Raw genomic sequence first — 7,100 nt, 5'->3', positions numbered from 1 at the left:
TGCCCATGTGAGCGCCCATGCTGGTGTGGTCTGATCAGGAGAACAGAACCACGTCACCCCAGGTGTCGGTGTCCAGAGAGGGTCGCACGGCCATGGGACAGCCCGTGGTGGAGAAGGAGACACACGGGATCTCACCCAAAGCCACGGTACCTCCCTGGTCCCCGCCTTGAGTCCCCAGAAGCAGCCCCTGCCAGATGAGAGTGGGCGGTCCACAGACCATCCAGACCCTCCCAGGGACGCCCGCCTGCCTCTGCCCTGGCCAGCGGTGCACAGCCCTGCTTGCTGCTGTGAGGCAGTAACAGCTTCTCCTTCTGTCCACCCTCGATTATCACCTGGACACTGGAAGCTGGAGGTCCCGAGGAGTGAGACTCTGGACGCATCACCCCCAGAAGGCACGGAGGAGACTGCGTGCTTGGGCAGGAGCAGGGTGGTGACCCTACCACCTGGATGGCAGGTAAAGAAACGCACCCGAGAGCAAGCGCGAGGGGGAAAGCCAGTCGCCATGGAGGTTTCGAGGCTTGACCTTGATCCTGGAGGCTGATTAACCAGGTAGGATGAGGGAAGCACAGAGAGCCCGTGGGCTCCAAAACCCTCCAGTGAGCAGATCTCTGAAGAAGTCCACTTTTCCCTAATAGGTGAATTTTGTTAACAGTTTTCAAAATCGGATTAATACGGGAAGGTTGTAACAGAGAAGCCCGTAGGGAGAGGAAACCCAGGCCGAAGACCTGGGAGCACTTAAAAATGGCCCGAGCCCAAGAACGCCAAGGCACAACTGGAGCGCAGATGATGGTGAGCTGCTGCTTTGTAAGAGAGGCACATCGCTTAACAGCCAATAAATATTTCATGGGAGGCATTATCCTATTGGAGAGAGATCGATGGATTCTGCAGAGTCAGCGGCACGTGTGGCCCTCTGCACCTGCGCTTCAGAGGCGGCGGGGTCTCCACCGATCCATCCCTGGGACTCCGGCCAGTGGCCTCCATGGCGAGCAGCTGGTGCCTAGAAAAGGGTCTGCTGAGAAGGATAATTCGGAGCAGAGCTGGCCAGGCCAGCTCCGTGTCCTTCTAGCTCTGATTTTGCACAAATGTTCCGTTTTGGACCTCACAGACTCCTCCCTTTGGGAGGAACCTGCCAGAAGGCCCACGTTCTGCATCTGAAAACAGATTTTCCTGAATCTGTGCATCAACGAGGTCAGGACAGCACTCGAGTGCTGAGTTGAGACCGTGAACCCGACAGGGCAGCCTGGGAACCCGCCCACGGGGAAGGCCTGCTGAGAGTCCCTGCGGGCGGGCCCCCGGCGGGCACCTGGGCCGTCAGAGGTCCCTGTCACGAGCGCAGGCCTGGGCTCCGCCCGCAGGGAACCTGCAGCACGCAGGTGAGCCGCCGTCCCCGCAGGTGTACGGTCGGCAGGAGGGCGGGTGAGGAGCCTCTCAGACAAACAATGGGCAGCCCTTCTGTGTCTGAACAAGCCAACACCCCCTTGGGGCTGACTTGGTGATGTCCCCAGGTCCCTCTGCAGGAGGGCTTGCTGCCCGGGGCTGGCAGGGGTCAGGAGACAACCTGCAGGCCTGCCTCGCTGCCGGGAGCCCCCTCAAAGGGCCATGTCCTTAGCGGTGGCCACGCCCGTGACAAAGTAAGAAAATAATGGCCCAGCCACTGGTGTCTGCCCAGGGACAACTCTGATGGGCCCCGGGTCCACTGAAGGCCCTCCCGGTCAGCATCTTGTGCGGACCCAGTCTCAGAGCCGGCTTCCTGGGGGCCCACCCCCCTTCTCCTATTTGCCTGCCCCCTCCCCCTATTTCTCTGCCTTGTTGTAAAGTTTGTTTCACTCTGACTTCCCCTGTAGCTCAAGTGGTAAAGAATCTGTCTGCAATGTAGGAGACCCAGGTTTGATTCCTGGGTCAGGAAGATCTCCTGGAGAAGGAAATGGCAACCCACTCCAGTATTATTGCCTGGAGAATCCCGTGGACAGAGGAGCCTGGCGGGTTACAGTCCAGGGGATCGCATGAGTTGGACACGACTTAGCGACTAAACCACCACCAGCTGCCCCCAAGGGTCTGACCTCCCCCAGTTCCGTCCCCAGGAGCCCTGTCTATCCCGGGCCTGTGCCCCATCCTACTTCTCCTCATTCTCCCTGGACCGCCGTGACCCCCTCATTTACATAAGGTGCCCCCGCCCCACCTTGACCTCCACGCAGAGGATCTGGGTCCTTGCCGTCCAGCTGACCTCTGCCCCGGGCAGTCTCTGCTCTCTGGTGGGCAACGGCCTCTGGGCCAGCCCTGTTCTGCAGGACACCCTTCTGGACTTCGCATGTCCCGTCTCAACAAGACGCTCCCCAGGGTCTTCCAGCCCCGACCTCTCTCCCGAGTCATCAGATGCTGTCACCTGGTGGCTCCCATGGCCTCAGTCCCTTCGGGTAGCAGAGACCCTGCTGTGATAAGCCCTCTGCTCCCTCAGCAAGGGCGCCTGCCCTGCACCGAGTGCGGTATCTGCATGGAGGAGGTCTGCACTGAAACCAGCAGGTCTCGGGAATTCTATGCTTAGAAACAGGACGCTAACTCAAAACTCCTATCTGTTTAGAAATCAGCTAATTTCTGCTGATGACATTTCAGATGCCACCACTATTCAGAGATGGAAAGACTCAAATGGGACCACCTGCCTGCATCAGCTTGGCTACCTGGGACATAGCCCGACCGGGATGGGTGTTTGTTCTGAAAACAGTCCCAGATATGGTGACCCTGCAGACCTTGTGTATATAGTCCTAAAGTTTCCCTGAAACCGGCACAGGCCCCACTTGGAGCTCTGCCACTCGATCTGGGGTGAGCAGAAGGGACTGTTATTCTTGTTGTTTATTCACTCAGTCATGTCTGACCCTGTGACCCCATGGACTGTAGCCCACCAGGCTTCTCTGTCCATGGGATTTTCCAGGCAAGAATACTGGAGTGGGTTCCCATTCCCTCCTCCAGTGGATCTTCCCGACCCGGGGATCGAATGCGCGTCTACTGTGTCTCCTGCATTGTCAGGTGGGTTCTTTACCAGCTGGGCCACCAGGGAAGCCCCATCTGAGGAATGTCAAGTGCTAATCTAGAGCTAATGTGATCTAATTGTGTGAATTGTTTTCATACATCTTAGCAAACATCTTGAGAGAGACACACCATATTCCACATCTCTGGACGTGATGAATCATGCAAATGACCCGGTCCAGCTCCTGAATAATTCATCACCATCATTTATTTACAAAGGAAAATGATACTCGATTCGTTCGGCCGATTTTCAGGCACCGTTTCTGTCGGTAAATGGAACCCCGCAGCGTGCGGGCGGAAGGTCCAGGGAAGTGGGAGGTGCCCTGAGTTGGAGACGAACGCAGCCTTTCTCTCCCCGAACTCCTTGATTCTGAAGAAAACAAGTGTTGGTTTGATCTGGTCTGTTTTGAAAGTCTTCGTGCGGTAATGACGCTTGCATATCTGCTTTCAAAAGAAACACCCTCCTTCCCGCGGTCCTTTCATCCCACTTCTGAGCGCCCTCTGCTTGCTCTGCCTTCAGAAAGGCTTTTCATTTTCCTTGGTGTCGCCTTGAGAAACCACAGAAGAGAACGGACAGCTGGGAGGTGCTGGGGACAGACCTGGGAGGACGGTGGGGGGCCCCCGGAGATGCAGGGAGGTGTGGGGGTGAGCAGCACCCTCTGGGGCCTCAGGGCCTGAGGATGTCCAGCAGGAAGCCCCCTGCTCATGGTCATCACTGGTTCCGTCCTCTTCGTGAGCTCTTCAGCCAGGTGGGGTCTGTCCCCTCTGGGGCTTTGTGGCTCTTCTGCTTCATCAAAGCTGCCCACCTGCTGGGGCCTGGTCCCCAGGACTCGACCCCCCCAAGCCCCTAGAGTGAGACCCCGCAAGGAAGGCCCAGAGGTGTCCGTGTGCCAGGCAAGCCCTGGTGATGGGGACTCTGCAGCTACCTGTGCCCAGGGGATGCCCCACCTGTGCGTCCAGTGGACACGGCCAGCACCCCACAGTCTTCTGCCTTCACTCCGCAGTCACAACCCTGCCCTCCCCAGGCCGAAGGGACAGTCTGCTGCACAGGCGCAGACTCGGCCTGTGGGGCCCAGACTGCCAAGGTCTTTCTGGAGCTCTGTCTCATTTTCCCCCTTTTCATTCCTTCTTCCCCAGAACCCAGGTCTCCCCTCATTCTTGACTCCATCTCCGGCTCCTCTGCCCGCCTCTCCCCCACCTCCTCCTCCCAAGCTGGGCGAGCGGAGGCCACAAGCCACACCAGACCCTCCTCTTGCTGGGTCTCACTCACGGACGAGAGTGAGCAGGGTGGCCAACAGGCTTGTCCTCGGGACCCCCAGCCCCCTGGTCCATCCCGTCCATGGCTCCATCTCCAGGCGATGCCCTCAGGGGCCCTTTGTCCCCCAGACCTGTTCCCAGCAGCGTTCAGTGTCAGCAAATGCTTTATTCACAACAGGGGGGGTTCCAGCTTTAGAAGGAGCAAAACACGTGCATGGCATAAACTCAAATGGCACAAAGCCTGGCTGAGGACATCTGCAGTGTCCACGTGTCCCACTTCCCAGGGTCTGGTTGCCTCCTCCCCAGTGGCTGCAGGGCATTATCGTTCTGAGCCCCGCCCTCAAGCAGCAGGGTCTGAGTCCTAGGATGGGGGCCCACCACCTCAGCTCCCAGCAGCACTGGTCACCCCTTCTGTCCTTGCCCCTGGGGTTGGCTGGACACTAGGCCCCTGATTGACCCCTGCTCCCCACACCCCGCCCCCTTTCACATGGATCCAAATCCCAGAGTCTCCTTCCAGGGAACCCAAAGCAAAACAAATATAAGCAGCAAAATGCCCCCTCTGTCTGCAGTCCCAGCCCTGCAGGCCCCTCCCCAGAAGCCACCCCTCTGTCGGTCCCAGGGACTCCATCACGGCAGGCAGAGCAGGGACCAGGAGCCCTGCCCTCCTCACCTGCAAAATGGGATAATAACAGCTCTGAAGCTTCATGATGTCTTTGTCAGGAGGATCAGAGGCGTTCCTATTCACAAAGTGCTGAGTGCGGTGGTCACACTGGGGCCACGCTCTCCTACTGTGCATCAAGTCAGTAAATATTCATGCACACATTCGAACCTTTTCTCTCCCTGGCCTCCCACTTTGACCATCTGCTGATGAGAGAGCGGATTTCCCGGGATCCTGGTCTTGCCTCAGCCATCTGGGAGGCTGGGTCCCTGGGAGATGCTCGTGGTGGCCAGGCTCCAGTCCCACAAACCTGGCAGAATCTTGGGAAGCTGGCGGATTCAGTTGCCACTCGGCCAAGTCCTCGGATCTTTTCTAAGCCCAAGGGAGGGTTCTCGGGGACCCCAGGAGACATAGAGGGACTGTATCTGAAAGCCTCGCGGCCACGCCAGCCTGCATGCTCAGGGAGCAGACCCCACATCATCAGAAATGAAGGAGCAGCTGAGGAGACCCCCAGCCATGTCTCCACCGAGATGTCCAGGCCACATCACTCATCACTGCGGGTCCAGCAAGGCTGAGGCTTGGGAACGCCCATGCAGCTGACATCCCAGGGCTGCAGCTGATTCCTCTGTGGTCGCACACGCTCTGGACTGAAACATCTGTCTGGACTCTGGTGTCAGAGCTCATCACACTGAGAGCAGGAGCGTGAGGTGGGAGAGGAGGGCAGGCAGAGAGCATGCTCGCTTCCTGATGAAATAATCAGGGGAAACAGCCAGACAGCTGATCAGTTCAGCAATTAACCCACCCTGCATCTTCCAGACAAGACTGGATGCCACGTGAGATTGAATAAAATATATCGATCATTTTGGAGTTAGTTCGCAGGACTGAGAATTCAGCCTGGGGCTTCAACCTCATTAAACCCACTTCATCACCAATGTTTCCCTTCAGGCTGATCTGAGAAACATTTCTGTCTGCATTTGGCTCCCACCTGTTGGAATTTTACATCCTTCTAGATTCACAGAATATTAATAATGTGGACAAAGCTGTCAATTTCACCTCTTATCCCTTTAGCTGCCTTTTACCAAGATGACTGTGGAATCACTCACTGTACTGCATTTTTATTTCTAGACCTTTAATGACACCAAGAAAATACTCACACTTCACAAGCCAGAAAAAGTCTTTCCTAGGAGTCACCGTTCTCTAATAGCTCTTAAAAAGTAAATCTGTGAGGCATCAACAAAGCATAATTTTACTTTCAACACGTTGACCTAAATTCTTTCTCTGATCAGGAAAATCCTAGGTGAGATGTAGGGATTTCTGGAGGCTCATTAACTCTCTTTCCTGAGCAACCTCATACACATGGGCTGTAGTTCTAGAATAATATACCTCTTCTTACCATGAAATTAGTGACAGGATTAAATTGCATGAAGAGGAGAGCAATCCATTAGCATTGCTGTTCCCCAAGAATTGCCTTTATTTTTCTCTCTCTGTGACCTTAATAGACCTTTAATCAACACTTCTTTGAACAGTGTAAGATGGAATTTCCAGAAGATCCTAATGCGAGCAGTAATTAACATCTTAATTTAGACTTACGCAACGCAAGACTTGTTTGGTGACAATAACAAATGTGGACATTGCCAGTTAGTGCAAGAGTGCGGAAAGCTGATCACGCACTTTCCAACTCCATTCAAGGTCCACATGGGAAGCCAAGGCTTGCTCAGCATGGAGGGCTGTCCTCAGGGGCTCGAGCTGCTTTAGAAGATGACTCACAGGTGTCCCTGCCAACCTAGCCAGGTGTCAGGTAAGGCAAGTCCTGTAGGTCTGAGCATGGGGTGGGCACAGCTCTCTGCACCTGTGGTCTTCACCTGGACTGTCAGATAAGGTGCCCTCTTCCACCTGCAGAGAAAGCCTTCCTTCAAACAGCCCTGCTCAGAAAAGGACCTCCATGTCTTGAGATAAAAGCTGTGCATCTATGTTCACATAGCAAATATACAAGAAGTACGCCAATGAAGACACAAAGAAATGAGAGGCTGCCGCTGTGAGCCGTGTTCTACACCGGGATTCATGACCTCTGGAGAAGAGGATTTTGATCTGGGGCCAGAGATGCGGCTTAACCACTCGGAGCATTTTGTGTAACAGAATTTTATTAAAGCATTAAAGAGATAGG

Source organism: Bubalus bubalis, chromosome 23, assembly GCF_019923935.1.
Source record: "Bubalus bubalis isolate 160015118507 breed Murrah chromosome 23, NDDB_SH_1, whole genome shotgun sequence".
Classification (NCBI taxonomy): Eukaryota; Metazoa; Chordata; class Mammalia; order Artiodactyla; family Bovidae; genus Bubalus; species Bubalus bubalis.
The sequence above is the reverse complement of the archived record's forward strand: the minus strand, read 5'-3'. Positions refer to the sequence as shown.